This window comes from Sebastes umbrosus, chromosome 24 (assembly GCF_015220745.1).
Source record: "Sebastes umbrosus isolate fSebUmb1 chromosome 24, fSebUmb1.pri, whole genome shotgun sequence".
Taxonomy (NCBI): domain Eukaryota; kingdom Metazoa; phylum Chordata; class Actinopteri; order Perciformes; family Sebastidae; genus Sebastes; species Sebastes umbrosus.
In genome coordinates this window covers 11,539,047-11,555,843 of record NC_051292.1, presented here as the reverse complement: position 1 = coordinate 11,555,843, position 16,797 = coordinate 11,539,047, and the positions used below count along the sequence as shown (strand labels likewise).

General features: G+C 43.0%; 1 protein-coding gene and 1 long non-coding RNA gene across 7 annotated transcripts in view; one reads left to right on the top strand and one right to left on the bottom strand.

The window, feature by feature from the left end:
* LOC119483764 (receptor tyrosine-protein kinase erbB-4-like) overlaps positions 1 to 16,797 on the top strand; it is a 296,368-nt gene that overhangs the window by 79,899 nt on the left and 199,672 nt on the right. The window contains exon 1 of one of the 6 annotated variants that reach the window (XM_037762208.1): positions 3,444 to 3,528. The exons of the other annotated variants lie outside the window; for them this stretch is intronic. The gene's annotated coding sequence lies outside the window, so the exon portion shown is untranslated. Of the gene's footprint in view, positions 1 to 3,443; positions 3,529 to 16,797 lie in introns of those variants that run through there. 6 annotated transcript variants of the gene reach the window in all.
* Positions 1,096 to 10,384, bottom strand: LOC119483880. The gene is made up of 3 exons (XR_005205838.1): positions 10,370 to 10,384; positions 4,785 to 4,787; positions 1,096 to 1,264 (listed from the first exon to the last, which is right to left on the bottom strand). It is a non-coding gene; the product is annotated as an uncharacterized LOC119483880 (long non-coding RNA).

The following is a 16,797-nucleotide window of genomic DNA, read 5'->3' as shown; positions in this document are numbered from 1 at the left end:
ATCGATAGCGGCTCCATCTGTACGCTACCTAATAAATGCTAAGAGTGTAGAGGGAGAGTATCTCCGTCTGCATCTGTGTCTATTAAAATAACATCAGAGATGGACCCTATATATATTTTGTTAAGATCAATAGCGACCTCTTTCATCTTCTCCTCACTTATCCGGCTGTGAAAAAAACACACATCTCCCTCTCTCTCTCCCCTTTTCCCCTCTCCCTCTCTCTTTCATTGCCGTCCAGCACATTGATGTTACAGATATGAAAACCTATCCAGCAACAATCCGCCTGATCTGCTGGCTGATATATCAGAAGCAACGTCTCTCTTGTCTGATTCCAACAGCAATAAAACGCAATATTCGTCCGTATAATGCCCACAGATACTGCGGCTTTTTTTTGTCCCCGTCATATGATATTTGACAGATAAAAACCAATCTTTATTCTCATAAAAGTGAACACTAAAAAAAAGTCCTTCCCAGCAATCCCTCCTCTCTCAGTGGCTGCAGAGTACACAGTGCCATCTAATGAGGGTTCTGTATATTTCCTGGAATGAATGTGCCTGACTTAACCGTAGACGCTCAAATCTGGAGTCCAATTTGCCTGAAAAAGATGCACCTAACCAACCATTCAGTGCATATTACCGCCTAACCTGAGAGCCGCGCATGCTTTGATATCATTACACCTGGCTGGACAATGAAAACACCATCTGTGCAGCATTTTCCTCGACTTTTTAGATGTCAGGTAAATGGGATAAGTCTAACAGGGCTGGGACGAATCGCCTATCGCCCGTATCCACGACACTTTGGTGCCGATACAATATGTATCGCGATTCAATATTACGTTTTATTGCAATTTTTGTTAGCTTTTTTAACACTAGACCATGGGGAAAATTTGAATCATACACTTCTAGGGACTTTTACTTTGGAAAATATATAAATTAAATGTTATATTTTTAGCACGTTTGTAGTCAGAGATGTCCTGAAGTCAAATATATCAGGTATTGTCAGGCATTATTTATTACATTCTGTTCCAGCAACCCCAAAAAAAATCTAAGAATAAAGTAATTTCCCTCACAAATTGGTATTTTCTATTAAATTTTTAAGGGACATGTAATGTTTTATTCTTCTGGTGAATATAATCCAGCCAATCTTATTTCCATATGTATTTTGTATATACAGTTCCCTTTGTTAACACCTTATTTTGAAAACCGAACGTAGTCACATGTGAATACTTCTGCTAACTTTGCGATCGCTAGCTCTCCCGTCAGCTCTTTATCCATCCATGGTCAGCTCCATCGGGGCCGTTTGAATGCATTCAACATAAATGCTAGTATATGGGTGCTCTACAGTTGTAGCGTCGGCCCATTTGACCACGGAGATGAGAGCGACGGCCGGCTCGACAACGATAACGTTTCCTGTCCGCTTTAGCCGTGATGTCTAGCTCTGCTTTTCCTGGCAATGTGTGAAACCCAAAGTGTTTACATACTTTAACTGGATGTGTAGTGTTTACCACTTTGGTTGGTTTGTTTTGGTTGACGGATACGGAACGGATATAACGTCACTAACCTCTGCATAGACTCAAATTAAATTGCGATACATCGGTGAATCGTTTTTTTCCCCCACCCCTAATTTCTAATACCCAAAGTCCTTTGAGCTGACCAGGATCCCTTCTCCAATACAGGAACAATACTCAATAGCTTTAACTAATGAAGCATCAATCTCTCCAAGACAACTATGCTCCAGGAAATCCTGTTTTTCGCGGGACCGGCTAATTGGGCAGAGACTCGCTGGTCAGACTTCCAGGGGCGGGCGAGAGCCTCCACGTCTGAATCCAGATCCTCTTCCCCTCCTAATCACCCCGCTAAAGGAGAGTGGAAATTTGCCCTCTGGCGGGAAATAAGACCAAAGTACCTGCCATGCCTTCGTTAGCTGTCTTTCTTCGCCGGGGCTGATGAAATCGAGGTCTGAATTTACTAATGAGAAATCAATGAGTGCACGGCGAGAACCCCGAGGCGCCCCCTGCTCCCGCGGTGTCATTCTCTTGATTCCCCGCACACCCGCTCTCTCTGTTCCTGTCTCCATCACTTTATCCTCCTCTCCCTCTCACTTCCCACCGCGCGCCCGGCTTTTCTGACACATCTCTCCGATTTTTACTTTATTGCGATAAACATCATATGTCTTCCTTTGAAATAAAGATCACAGTGGCTTATTTACTTTTTACTGGCCTATTTTTGCTCCCGAAATCCAGAGCTTTTTGAGGAAAGTGTGTGTGCTGGAAGTGTGTGTGAGTGTCTGAGCATAGCCGTGATGGTGATCCCGCTATCTGTATCTGTAAACTAACAGATATATATATTTTTTCGGAAGAAAATTGCCTTTTCCCAAAACAAATCAGCCGACTGACAGGAGGAGAATGTCAAAAAGAAAACTCCTTTTTTTGAAATGCTGTTAGTTAGAGCGGAAGGCCGGGATGTGTTACGCTCTGTCACAAACTAACTTCAAGTTTTTGTTTCCTCCCCTGTTATCACAACGTCCAAAAAACACTCCAGAAGCTAGTCATTTGATTGATTTTGAGTTGCAGCGAACTGTGGAGAAAAAGGAGCTGCAGGTTGGCTGACAAATGGGATACCTACCGCTTTTATTGTTGTAGTCTAAGTAACGTGACGTCATATCCGTTCCGTATCCGTCAACCAAAACAAACCGCAGCGAGCCGAAACGAAAAAGCAGAAAACGGCGGAGGGTCGGCGTGGATACGACATGCATCCTCACGTTTAAATCCAATGTGGTAAACACTACACATCCAGTAAAGGATGGAAACACTTTGGGTATAAAGAGCTGACGGGAGAGCTAGAGACGGACTTGGCGAAGTTAGCGGAAGGATACATGTGTGACTACATCCTGTTTTCAAAATAAGGTGTCAACAAAGAGAACTGTAAATATAAAATACAATATGGAAATCAGATTGATTGGATTATATTCACCAGAAGTATAAAACATTACATATCCCCTTATAAATTAAAAAGTATATACCACTAATTTGTGAGGGGAAATGTCTTTATTCTTTGATTTTTGGGGTACTTCAGGACATCTCTGACTACAAACATGCTGAAAATCAAACAGTTTTACTGTATTAATTTAGATATTTTCCAAAGTAAAAGTCCCTAGAAGAGTATGATTCATCTTTTTCCCATGGTCTAGCGTAAAAAAAAGTTAACAAAAATAAATGCAAACACAGTAAATCATAATATTAAATCGCAATACTTAGAATAGAATCATAGAATCAGCACCCATGTATCACTATAGTGATAGTATCGAATCAGGAGATAGGTGAATTGTCCCAGCCCTACTGTATTTACACCTCATGCTGCATCACTGTGTGCAAACATCACCCCTGAGTGATATTAATTATGAATACTATGACACTGACATGACTTATTTTGTCTCTCTCTTCTCTCCTCTAGGTAAGCCATCCCCGTGCATCCCCTCCTTCCCTCCCTCCCAATTGCAGAAGGTTCTCCTGCAATAGTCATGAGTAATGTATGGCTTATTTATCGTGATTCATCCTAATTATGTATGAGCATCATATGGCGAACGTGGTTTCATGCCATAATTCATGAGACGTTATGGGTTATTTATTGTGGCCGTGGTCTCGCGCTGTTGATTGGAATGCAGATTGCATGAGTGAGACATGAAAAGGGGGGGAAAAGATGGGGAGAGGGTGTAATGGCAGCAGATTTGTTGACTGCACGCGGGCCTCTCGCATGCTTAAATACTTGCAGATTTTTGGTGAATTAGCATTGTTGATACGCTGTTGTGTATTTCCTCAAGAGAGGAAGTAATTTACTGTCAGGATATTTAGAATTATTAGAGAGACTTTTCCCAAATATGCTGCAACTAAACCCCCAAAAAACTAGAATACAAAGTATTTTTCAGTGCTGGAAAGCAGTTCTGAAGTACTTTTACTCTACTAGAGTATTTGCGTTTTGTGCTACGGTACTTTACACGTCTACTCCTTTACCTTTCAGAGGGAAATATTGTACTTTATACGCAGTTTTGATTGCGTAAAAACACATGATACGTTTATAAAATGCGTTGCTAATAATAAAACATGAAGTTCCAAACCTTTTTGGCTTTCAGAAATTAGAGAAAAGTCTAAAAAATGACATTTCTGAGACAGATATGATGTAAAATATATATATATATATGGAAGGGGTACATCTTTTAGGTTGGACTCGTTTTTTTTCTTCTCGTCAGTAAAACGCTAGCCTTTCATATTAGATTCAGTGTTATAAGTAGGCTACAATTATTAAAACAATACGAGCATTGAGGCTCAAATGTGTACTGCAGATATGCATCTTAAATAAAAGACTATGGAAGAAGTTCTGCTAATTCATTTGGCGACCCTAATAAAATCTCCTGCGACCCCCCTGTGGGTCCCGCCCCAGTGTTTGGGAATCCCTGGCCTAGACAACCTAAGTTAGAAATTCCACCTTGAGCACCTACGACAGTAAAATGCTGCTTCCATCTTGATGCATCAGTTTTAACATTCTAATAATATACAGAATGAGTTGATACTTTAAGTACATTTTGCTTTTAATTCTTCTGTACTTGTGCTTAAGTGGGGTTTTGAATGACAGAGTGGTATTTTTACATTGTTGCACTTCTACTTCAGCAAAAGCATCAGAGCACTCTTTTCCACCTCTGGTCTCTTTTAATTCATCTCGCTGCAGCGCCGTGAACAAAACCAAAGCCGAAACACCAGCTGTCAAACCCGTGACAGATTAGTGACGAACCCGCTAATTGTCCCCGAAAGAACTTGTTCCCTCCGCGAACATTCCAGCCTGCCAACCATTCCTCAATCATTCCCACAATGCGGCCCGATGGCGCCGGCAGTCAGAAACATACACTTTACATGACAATCGCGAGCACCTTTTTTCTGTGGCAGCGCTGATAAGAACGAGGAAATGAACTGACCCCCATCCTCCCAGTGTTTCCATCAGCGATTAATGAATACCTGCCAAACGTTTTGAACCTCGCTGCTGCTTTTTTTTTCATTTTTTGGCTAATTACAGAGCAGTTTTTCTTGATAGATGCACACATAAACTCACACACGCGCAGCCGCTCTTGGTCGATTTTGAGGTAATTAGCTACGCGGCATTAAGCGGTAGCCTTGGCTGGCCCTCCTGATGTCGCCGTCAAAGCGGGGTCACCGTGGCGCGGGTTACACAGAGGCCGCCATCAATACGCTATTAAACTCATTTGCTCCTCTTCGATCTATTTTGATGTGAGGCTCATTGGACTTGGCCTGTTCTCCATAACAGTGAAGATCATACCCACCGGCAAGTCCTCGGTGGCGACAGCCGTTTACATATTTCTTTTGAAAAGGTGGATGTTCACTGCACCATTTGTGGAGTTAATGAGGCTCTAAGTTGCTGTCAAAGTCAAATTTTCAGTTTCTTTGCTCTTACACAGAGCTTTTTAAATTTGTAAGATCACCTAATGAGAGCTTAAGGAGGGTAAGATTACATTTTAAGATCTCACTGAATGATTTCTCCCCATCACTTAACTGATTTCTCACCTGACGTTCAATACTCACTGTTTATCATTTCAAGAAGGGAGTTTAAACCAGGCCAAGCTAACACGTTTACTTTAAAAAAATCTGTTAACACCAGCGTGCTGTGTAGTTGAAACTGAGAGAATAGCTGAACAGAATATTTAATTCATATGCTGACTTTACCACTCCGCTTTGATAATGTTGCTCTCTGGTATATGGATTGAAAATGCAACAGCCTCCAGTTTGTGGCAGACAAGTATTGCTCACGCTTGAGCGACTCCTTCTGTATTGCCTTCTGTATTGATGTGCGCGTTGTGTTTTTCTTTTTCACCTCTGGGCTGTTAGGGCTCTATAGAGTGTAGACAACTAACTGCCTCAAGCACTGCAGACTGCAAAAGGTGTTCAGATTACAACTTTTTATAGACATTGTTCTGGTGTGGCGTTGGGGATGGCAATGGAGTTGTTGGCCTGTCGATTGGTCCGTCCACCATTTTGATATAAATTAAGAAATCGCAACTAGTGCCAAATGGATTTGTCAGAGACATTCATGTTCCCCAGAGGATGAACCAGTGGACAACCTCCGGGTCTGAGAAGTGAAGCCAATGCCTTAAACTTGCATTCTTTCTAATAGCCAGCAGGGGTGACTCCTCCGGTTGCAAATAGAAGTCAGATTGTTTGGAAGTCCATGAGAACGCTTGATTTATTACCTCAGTAAACATTGTAAACATGAGTTTATGGACTCAATCGCTAGTTTCAAGTCTTCAATACAGCATGATGTTCATTTAGTAAATTATGGTCCCATTTAGAGGTCAATAGACCATAAAGCAGAGTATTACAGTGTGTTTTCAGTTCATGAAAGTTAATTGTAATCTTTTGGTGGCCTAGTGTTCGGTTGTACTTAGCTCCGCCCTCTCGTGTCACTTCTGGTTGCAAAAACCCAAGATGGCAACGGCCAAAAATTTAGATGGCGACGGCAAAAATGTCGAACTCGAGGCTTCGAAACCGTAGTCCACAAACCAATGGGTGACGTCACAGTCACTTCATCCACTCTTCATATACAGTCCATGGGTAAATTGTTGTATGGATATTCATGGTTCTCAGATGATATATCCTTTACTTTTCGACTTTTCCTCTAGTGTCACCATGAGGTTGACATTTGTGGGTTTGAGTGACACAATAATTATTGTATGGCATGGCTGTTGAGGCTAAATGCAGTCCAATTAATGTTCCATGTGATGTGAGGACACTTCCCATTGGCTAATTCTAATAACCTCAATCAGCACTGACCATCTTTCATCCATTTAAGTTTTATACTTGAGGTCTCTTCCTGATAACATAGGGGAGTTCTATAGAAGTTGCATTGTTAAAGATAAATATATTCATTCTTAGGGGAACAAGACTGTTATCTGGCACCTAGATGAAAATTTTATGATCCCTTTGGCGAGTTCATTCATGCCCAAACTCTTACTATTTAATTTCCAGACTAGAAATGACATTCTTTCTGTGTGACAATGAAATTATTGAATGTGCAAGGAGCAGTTTTTCTTTTTGATTTCTTTGGAACTATCTCTGGCTGTGGGAGACAGTCGGAAGGCGTTCAGTAATACAGACTGAACTGCAAAGGTCATTGGATTTGTTATTTCAAACCAGAAATCCAATAGTAACCCCCAAAAAAGTGGCCAGAAATATTCCAGACAGCTTCCCTCCAAACTTCAAATCCCAGAGTGAACTTCAATGCTTCACAAACAGTTCAGAGGAGCAGACAGAGGATGCAGCCGAGGAGAAAGGATATCAAAAAAGGGGCCAAAAGGAGAAAATTGATTTCAAGTCCATCCTTCAGGTGTAGCTCAGGATGACGAGATTGCATTTTTATACGCCGCTGCTGTTGCCAGTGAAGCTGATGATGCACTTGGGTTTGAAAGTAGATCTTTATGGTTCAATGTGAGATGAAGATGTCTTCTGAGAAGCTGCTTTTATGGGACATTTTGCCATCTATGTCCATGAGTTATTTTGATAAGAAGATAATGTGGTGGGTTCAGGATGCTGGATCGAATGGTGGGAAGACCAAACCTTTGGACTGTAAAGAATTGATCTTGTTCATTTGATTCACTTTTAAGAGAATTATGGTTTTAAGAGTCGTCAACCAATACTTAAATCATCTGCAAAAAAAACCTTACTTTCTGTTTTTGCAAGTATTTTACCTGTTTGGTTTTTCCTGGGCTTTTAGCCACATCTCATGGATTTTATGGAGCTTTCCCAGGTGTTTGACTCCTTCCCAGTACCAGCCACGACAGCAACGCTGGTATTGTTTTCACCTTGTGATTCTGTGTGTGAGTCATCATGGCAGAATGTGATCCTGGAGACACCTACTGTGTCTACCACGGGAGCTACCACAGAATGTACTTTTGTCATCGCATCCATGTAAGAGGCACTCACAAAACTTTACAAGTATTTAGTTGAGCTCAAAATGAAGACTGAGTTCGAAGATGACCTTGGTCCAAGCAAGGGGGGCGATGGGGCCATTGGTCTCCAAATTTACGCCTCCAATTTACGCCCCCGGTGGAATTTGGCGTCACAAAACTTTACAGGTGTGTAGTTGAGATCAAAATGAAGGCTGAGTTTGAAGATGGGTGTGGTCCAAGTAAGGGTGCCAGAAGTAGGGCGGTAGGGATTGGGGTAGGCGCCATTTGCCCCCCAAATTTACGGTCCGATTTGGCGTTGCGGATGGTGTAATCCCATCGCATGATGGTCTCTAGTTTTGGTGTATTGTTGACAGAGACCTGATGTTGTGTTCATTCAGTTCCCCCACTTGTCACATGTGATGTTATATATCACTCCAGTCTTTCTCTCTTGGGGGGGGCCGTGTCTTAAGAGTGTGCCAGCAGAGATCTTAAGGTGATAAATGGTTTGTGGATAGAACCGACTTCCTGAGACTTGAAAACTCTGGCTACATGTTCTGACAGCCTAGCCGCGCAAGGGACGGTCCAACTTTCGGATGGTCCCTGTTGAGTTGGCAGTTTCCGTCTTTATCTTGGCTTGTGATTTTCATCATCCACTCCATGTACCAGTTGGCCCCCGAGTGCTCCTCCCAACAAGCTGCACTTCCCCTCTGTACACAGTGGTCTTTATGCTCCCATCAATCTTCACCTTGCTTTTGGACGAAGATATAAATGCCGGAGCAGCGCAGTTTGGTGAAAGTGTCGTCCACGTACCTGTGATAGACGTCAGACAACGTACAAGTCATTGTGACAGCAATCTGAGAGTGAATCTGCTTTCATGATGTAGCAGCACTCTGGCAACCATTCTCTGCTGTTTGCTTTAATTTACATGAATTTCTTATTGGAAAAATATAAAAATAAAAATCTTGTTTGCTTTGGCGAGAGCACATTTGGCAAAAACATCTTAAACTTAACTGTATCAAATGGAGGAATTGCGAGTCAACAGTTTTTTTTTTTCTTTTTGAGCGGCTGTTTGCCGATTCTCTTTGAGCCCGGATTGACCTCTTCATGAAGTTTCAAAAAGCCGAAACATAAGTGGTGTTTTCACGGTACGTAGCCCCCTAGCTGCCATGTAAAATATAAGAGGCGTCCCCCGTGACTCCGCAACTTCAAGCCATGTCTGGAAATCAAACACGTCGAGGAGCGAGCTCACATGTTCTGCCACCCGGCAGCCTCGCAAAAATCAAGAGAGGCCGGGTTCAAAGCTGGGGAAATATACTTCCTGTCTTTGCCAGTTTCAGCGTGGTGTACATTAATTCAAAGTCAAAGAGGGGAAGCGGTGGAATTAAAGCGCCGGGCCCCCCAAGGACAATAAAGAATTGAGGTGTGACTGAGGGAGAGAGTCTGTGGAAAAGAGAACAAGGCACAGGGAGTGAAAAGGAGAGGAAAGTAATACAGAGATGGAAATCTTTTACCGTGCTCATTCTCTCCTAATGTAAGGCTCCCATGGCAGAGAGACAGAGAGGGCATGTGTGGAATGGCTGATGAGTGCCCCGCTGCTGTCGCGCAGACAGACGATGATTCCTCCATATTGCCCGGGAAAGGTTGTAAAAACGTTAGCCATCAGTTCCAGAGCTGACGGCGGTGAACTTTTGGCCCTGCCTTGACCAATGGGGCTGCAAGCGGGCACACACGGCGCCCGAGATGGACCCCTTAAATCAACTTTCCAGGGGGAGAAAAAGACACGGAACGATTGTGCCTGTGGCGCCGAGTGTGTAGAGATAGTGCTGGATCGGGGGGGTTTGGAGACTGCGACTGAGCTCCCACACAATATTTCTGTGAATTATAATGTTTTCAACACGGAACTTAGCTTTCAATAATATCTCTCCGATGAATCAATGGTTCAATTTCAGTTATCCAAAACTCATTCTGAGATGTTACACTTGAAAGGTTACGCTTGTCTCCTCAGTACGGCTTTTTCTGATTGATTGTTACCACGCCGATGTGTCCTCACTTGACACTGTGACACAAGTGGTGCAAACTAAATGGCAAAATAGGTTGTCATTGCCTTCCTGCTATGGATGCACCGATTCGACGTTTTTAGTCCCGATATCGATACCTGAGCTTCGAGTACCTATAAGCGATGCCAAACCATGACTCCTGTTAGACCACAGTCCCCGCTGGGGTATTTCATCAAATATCCAGGCGACCAGAGCGGACACTGGGGAAATATTGATTTCAGCTCCATTTCAAATACGATTTGGTCTTTAAAAAATGTGATTAACTATTTCAGATGGCTCTTATACACAATGTTTAATCTCATAGATTCAATTTTGACTGTTTTTTGAGTGTACTTTTAGAGTAGTCGACCAGTCTGAGTTTAAACTTCTGTTTGTACATCAGGGAAATTAGTGGTTAGGAACATCCCTGAAACAAATCCATGTGGATGGTGCCGCTGCAGAGGTTTACCACAGACCAATATTCATTGACACTTTGTTTGACACACTGACAGCCTGCAATGATGGATAATTTGTTATGGTGAAGACTCATTGTTGGTATATTAGTTCTAAATAGGTTTGACTTTCAAGAGTCCTGGGAGGCAGGATTTAATGACCGAGGGATGTAGTAGTCTCCTCTCCTCTCCTCTCCTCTCCTCTCCTCTCCTTTCCTCTCCTTGTTTCCTCTCCTCTCCTCTCTTCTCCTTGTTTCCTCTCCTCTACTATCTGCTCTCCTATCCTATTTCCTTTCCTCGATTCCTCTCTTCTCCTCTTGTCTCCTATCCTCTACTATCTCCTCTCCTCTCCTCTCCTTGTTTCCTCTCATCTTGTTTTCCCTCCTCTCCTCTCCTCTCCTCTCCTCTCCTCTCCTTGTTTCCTCTCCTCTCTTCTCTTTGTTTCCTCTCCTCTACTATCTGCTCTCCTATCCTATTTCCTTTCCTCGATTCCTCTCTTCTCCTCTTGTCTCCTATCCTCTACTATCTCCTCTCCTCTCCTCTCCTTGTTTCCTCTCATCTTGTTTTCCCTCCTCTCCTCTCCTCTCCTCTCCTCTCCTCTCCTCTCCTCTCCTCTCCTCTCCTCTCCTCTCCCCTCCTCTCCTCTCCTTGTTTCCTCTCCTCTCCTCTCCTCTTCTCCTCTCTCCACTATCTCCTCTCCTCGATTCCTCTCTTCTCCTCTCGTTTCCTTTCCTCTACTATCTCCTCTCCTCTCCTTGTTTCCTCTCATTTTGTCTCCTCTCCTCTCCTCTCCTCTCCTCTCCTTGTTTCCTCTCCTCTCCTCTCCTCTTCTCCTCTCTCCACTATCTCCTCTCCTCGATTCCTCTCTTCTCCTCTCGTTTCCTTTCCTCTACTATCTCCTCTCCTCTCCTCTCCTTGTTTCCTCTCATTTTGTTTCCTCTCCTCTCCTCTCCTCTCCTCTCCTCTCCTCTCCTCTCCTGTCCTGTCCTCTCCTCTCCTCTCCTCTCCTCTCCTCTCCTCTCCTCTCCCCTCCCCTCCCCTCCCCTCCTCTCTGCTCTGACACAGCGTCCCAGCGGAGCTCCACCAGGTCCCCCTCATAAAAGAACAAGTGTGCCTGTCCATATCTTTGACAGCCACACACCCTGAACAAAGACACACAAACACTCCGGCACACGCTTGTCACAGTAGCCTCACTCGATACGATCCCTTGATACAACCGGCAGATACCCGTGAAAAGTGTTTTACCCAACCTCCCAAAACACACGCACACACACACACACACACACACACACACACACCTGACACGCTCCCTTGCAGGAAGCATATCAGCTCAGCACTCTCTGGAGTCGAATCCACTTGAGGATATCTGAATGAAAGTCGGAGAGGCCCAAAAATAAACTGTCTAATATGCCAGGAAGCTCTTCATATGTGGGCCTGTGTATTGCTAGTTAAAATGCTTGGCTGCGGACCAATAGTGGCTTTCGGCTGCGTTTGTAACTTCACACTTCCCGTCCGGGGAGATTGGCGAAGGAGGGAGCGAGGGAAGGGAGGGATATCTGTCCTCTCTCGCCCATCCATCCTTCCATCTCTCCCTGCGTCTCCACAGGCAGAGATGATCTCCCTCTTTTTCTCCCCTCTCCCTCCCTCCGTCTTCGCCTCCTCCGCTCCCCCAACAGCCGAGGCATTCACGCACCACATAATTGCCGCCTTCCCCCCCCCACACTCCCTTGCAAGGTCACTCCTCTCCCATTGTGCTACCTCCCAAGTCACTCTCTAAAGGCTCATTCAGATCAGTTATGAGGCTTTTGTAAATATTTAGTGCGGGCATTCGCCGCGCACCACATCACTCTCACTCGCTATATAATTCACTGGAGGATTACCATGCGGTCGGATCGTGTCCTTGATGCAGAGATGCAGCGGGGCCGCGAATGTCCCGCCACCTCACTTACAATAAAAACCTTGAAAGAGAGTTGCTCTCTTGTGGATATGAGGATTACATACTTCTGTTCCATTGTTACATGCAACCATATTTATTTAAGTAGGGGATGTGAGCATGCACGGAAAAAGGGAATCAGAGTGTGTGTTTTTGCAAAGTCACCGTGCTACTTTTGTTTGAATAATGTTTCATCAGCGGAGTAGAGCTGCAAAAATTAATAAATTAATCAATTGGGTATCAACTATAAAATTAATCATCAACTATTTTGATAATCGATTAATTGGTTTCTTTTAAGAAAAATAGTCAAAATTCTCTGATTCCAGCTTCTTAAATGTGAATATTTTCTGATTTATTTCCTCCTCTATGACAGTAAACTGATTATCTTTTAGTTGTGGACAAAACAAGACATTTTTAGGACGTCGTCTTCGTCATCTCAGGACATTTCTCACCATTTTTCTGACACTTTATAGACCAAATAACTATTGGATTAATAAAAAAAAAAGAATCGACAGATTAATTGAAAATGAAAGCTCTACAGTGGAAACAGTTTAGATTGATTGACACTAGTATATAGCATTTATTGTCATTTATAAAGCAAAATGCTATTTTTTTTTATTATTCACAATGTAGAAATGGAAAATATTTGCTGAATATATCATTATTCAATATATATATATGTGATTATTATTGATCATTTATTGCCATTTATTAGGGGTGGGAATCACCAGAGGCCCCACAACATGATTTTATCGCGATACTTAATTCACGATACGATCTTATTGCGATTTTAAGATATATTGCGATTTATTACTTTTTTTTTTTCAACTGCAAATTATGCAGTTTTTCAACATCTGTTTTTATCTAATAAGAAACAGTTTTCACTCTGTTCATCTAAGAGTTTTCATTCACATATATTGAGGTCAAAGGTCAAGGTTTTCTAATTTCATATGACACGATATAATAGTTTATATAATAAAAGATTGATAATTGACGTACAATATTGCAACGCAAGATATCGCGATACTATGTGTTATCGATTTTTTCCCCCCATCCCTACCATTTATAAACAAAAATGATAATTTCTAGTTCCACCTTCTCAAATGTGTGAATTTGCTGCTTTTCTTTGTTTTATATCTTTTTTGTAAATTGAACGTATTTGGCTTTAGAACATTTGTTTCGGACTAAACAAGCGACGTTGTTGTGACTGTAAAGTGAAATCAGATTCTGTGAGTCTGTCAAGGCAGTCTGTTTAGTTCACTGTCTGGATCTTTAGCCTGGCTATAGAGAAGTCATTCCGGCACACAGTGTTGTATTATTATCGTCATCTACATGCATGATTAACCAACTCGTGTAGAAATGTTTGCTCTGACTGTAATTATGATGTGTTGCTCTAACAGCGCAGTTAGAAACAGTCATTTATTGCAGATTACAAATAGAAAGCGTTTTTTTTTGTCTCGCCCGTGTGTGTCCATGCGGGTCTTTTTTTTGATGTGTGTATTTTTTTTTGCCGCCGGCGTGATACGAGTTCACGGAGGCTCAATAAACGGCGTGGCAAACTGTGTCAAGCAGAGCGCTCTCAGCGACTGCGTGAGATTGGTTGATAGATAGATTTCACACTCTGGTGAGTCACTCCTCCGTGTTGGCTTTACACCAGCTTTGGTGTTTTGTCAGGGAGCATAACAGGTGATTATTCCACTCGGCTTGCACGGGGAGAGGAAAGGGGAGGAGGTGGAGGGTACAGTGAAGGGAAGGAGAAGAGGACGAAGGACCTCGAGATGTATGTATGCCGAGTGCCTACCAAATCTGTTCCCGCCTATTGACGGCAATGTCAAATGCATTACTTCTTCCTTTTGCACAAAGCTGGATTAGCAACTTGGGCAAAGTGGGAAAAGTGAGCGAAGTCCCCGGGGCTCCAGGCCCTCAGGGGCGCCTGGAGGCCCAGGTCCACCGCATGTCAATTGGTTTTGGTAATTAGATTCATTGCAAATTTTCCAGGGGATTTTCACCACCAAGCAGCTCCTGCAGAATTAGCATTATGGTGCTGTCTTGTAGAGGGACCCTGGGTCAAAATCTAGTTTTAAGAGCTTGATTTTTTACGTTATATTGTCGACTAATCGGTTGTTTTAGTCAACTAATATTTCTTCACTCGACTTGTGTTTTTTTCTGCTTTTTTTTAGGTCGAGGACAGCCCTGTTATATTGCCTTCACGTGATGTGTATTCCAAACAAAGTTGGGTTTAATGACATTAAAATAACATCCATTTGGTATTATTCCAGCAGTACTGGTTGAATTGGATTAAATAGGCAACATGACATGGTTGTTTGAAGCATTATTTAGCCTCCTTTGCGACCAGGTAGTATGACATGGTTGGTACCAATGGATTCATTAGATTATTTAGTTTCATATGATACCAGTATCTTCACTCTAGCTTTAAAACTGAGCTCACTACAACCTCCATTACGACATCTTCCCTTATTGCTTACTTTGGCATTTTAGCCTTTATTGACCGATAGTGGAGACAGACAGGAAACACGGGATCATGACGTGCAACAGAGGTCCCTGGTCAGAGTCCAAATCCGTAACAAAGCATTAAAGCAACCGTCCCAACCGCGCTTCCCGTAAAGCCCTTTGTCTCCTCACCTTGCCTCTGACCTTTCCTAACCTCCCTGCTCAGTCGCCCGCTACAGTCCTTCTGTGGCGAGCTCCGGCCTCAGAGCAATTAGCCGGAGAACCGCGAACCGGTCCATCCGACCCCACTTGGGCATGACGGATTACAGGGAGAAAGGGGGGGGGGACGTACGAGAAGCCTGGCTTTCTGAGTGACAGGTGACACGGTGGGGGGTGCAGCGAGACGCGGCGTCTGCGGATGGACTCGCCCGTGTCATCGGCACCGTTCCTCCCCACGGGAGGAAGGCATGTTAGAGGAGGGCGGCTTCTTTATAATTGGCACCGGATGATATGTGGATGGCCACACACACACACACATTCTAAAAAGTGCATTTACACATGATACTAGAAGAGAAAGGTTGACAGTTCCTCACATAAAGTCTATAAAAGAAGGACACACACACAGGATGAGTGACAGGGTCGGGCAGCTTTGTGCTCAGTCGATGTGGGAAAGTTGTTCCTTCCAGTTCAGATCCTCCATATAAGGCTGGACTCGACTCACAGACTCTCTCTCTTCAGCAGTCTTATTCTCTCAACAGACATGAACTCCTTCTCCCCCCTCTATCACCTCCCAACACGCACACCTATATGCTATATATGTACACGTGCAATGAGGTGATTCCATATGCTCGAGTGGTGTTCACATCGATCTCGCTCAACGCTTAACTAATGCTAGTGTGCAGAACCAATGGAGTGTGTTAGCTGAAGAGGGAGGTTAGAATAGAGTGCAGCACCTTTACTTCATAGTTATGTCAAATCTGAATAACCAATTCAAACCGTAGACTAAATACAGTATGAGCAAGTTAATAAAGGATGTGCTGGCACATAGCTATATATGCAATGTGGACATGATTCAACCACGCTTTGTGTCGAGTTCTTATGAAAAAAGGTCATACTGGACGACTAGGAGGTTGTGTTTTGCCTCCATTTATTGCATTTAGTTTTTGTTTGTGTCGGTTACAGAACAGAGAGTTCTATTGGCAGAGCAGGGTTGTGTAAAAGTAGTTGGTAGAGCCAACATTTTGGACTCTCCATTCCCTTTAAGGTCAAGAACTTTACACAAAAGCACCATGTGAGTTTACTTTTTTCTGCTTAAAAAAGCAAAATCCGTTGAAACAAACCGATTTTTCTTGTCCAGTCTCCATGCATTAAGTTTAGAAGGCCCGTTCTGCATGTCCGTGCACATTATAAAGTTTGGTTTATGGTCGCCGTAGTGAAGCCGGAGCGAGGTGGGCGCATCAGAAAATGACGGCTTTCGTGTTGCGGCGAAGGCTCCGCGAGTTGTCGCAAGTTGTAACGTGAATTTACTTTAAAAAAAAAATCACTCATCACCGCAATTCCTTTGATAATAATTGATTTCTGTCAGTCTGTCAGCTCCTCAAAGTCCAAGGTCTTTAAATGTCCAAAAATACAACAGAGAAAAACAGTAAATCTCCACATTTGAGACATTTTCTGCCAATTACTTTAACGATTAATCGATTCTGAAAACCTTCTGCGATTATTTTTCCGTCTAACGACGAATCGATCAGTCGACTCATCGTCGCAGCTCTAACGTATTTGTTGTGCAAAGGTGCTTTGTTGTTGTGATGCCGTTCAACCGTAGGTCTTCTTACAGTTTTACTATGTACTTTTGGGCTGCAACTAGCGATTATTTTCATTATTGATGAATCAGACAATTATTTTCTAGATTAATCAATTCATTGTTTGGTTTATAAAATGTCAGGAAATTGTGAAAAATGTATCAAAAGTGTCTTGTTTT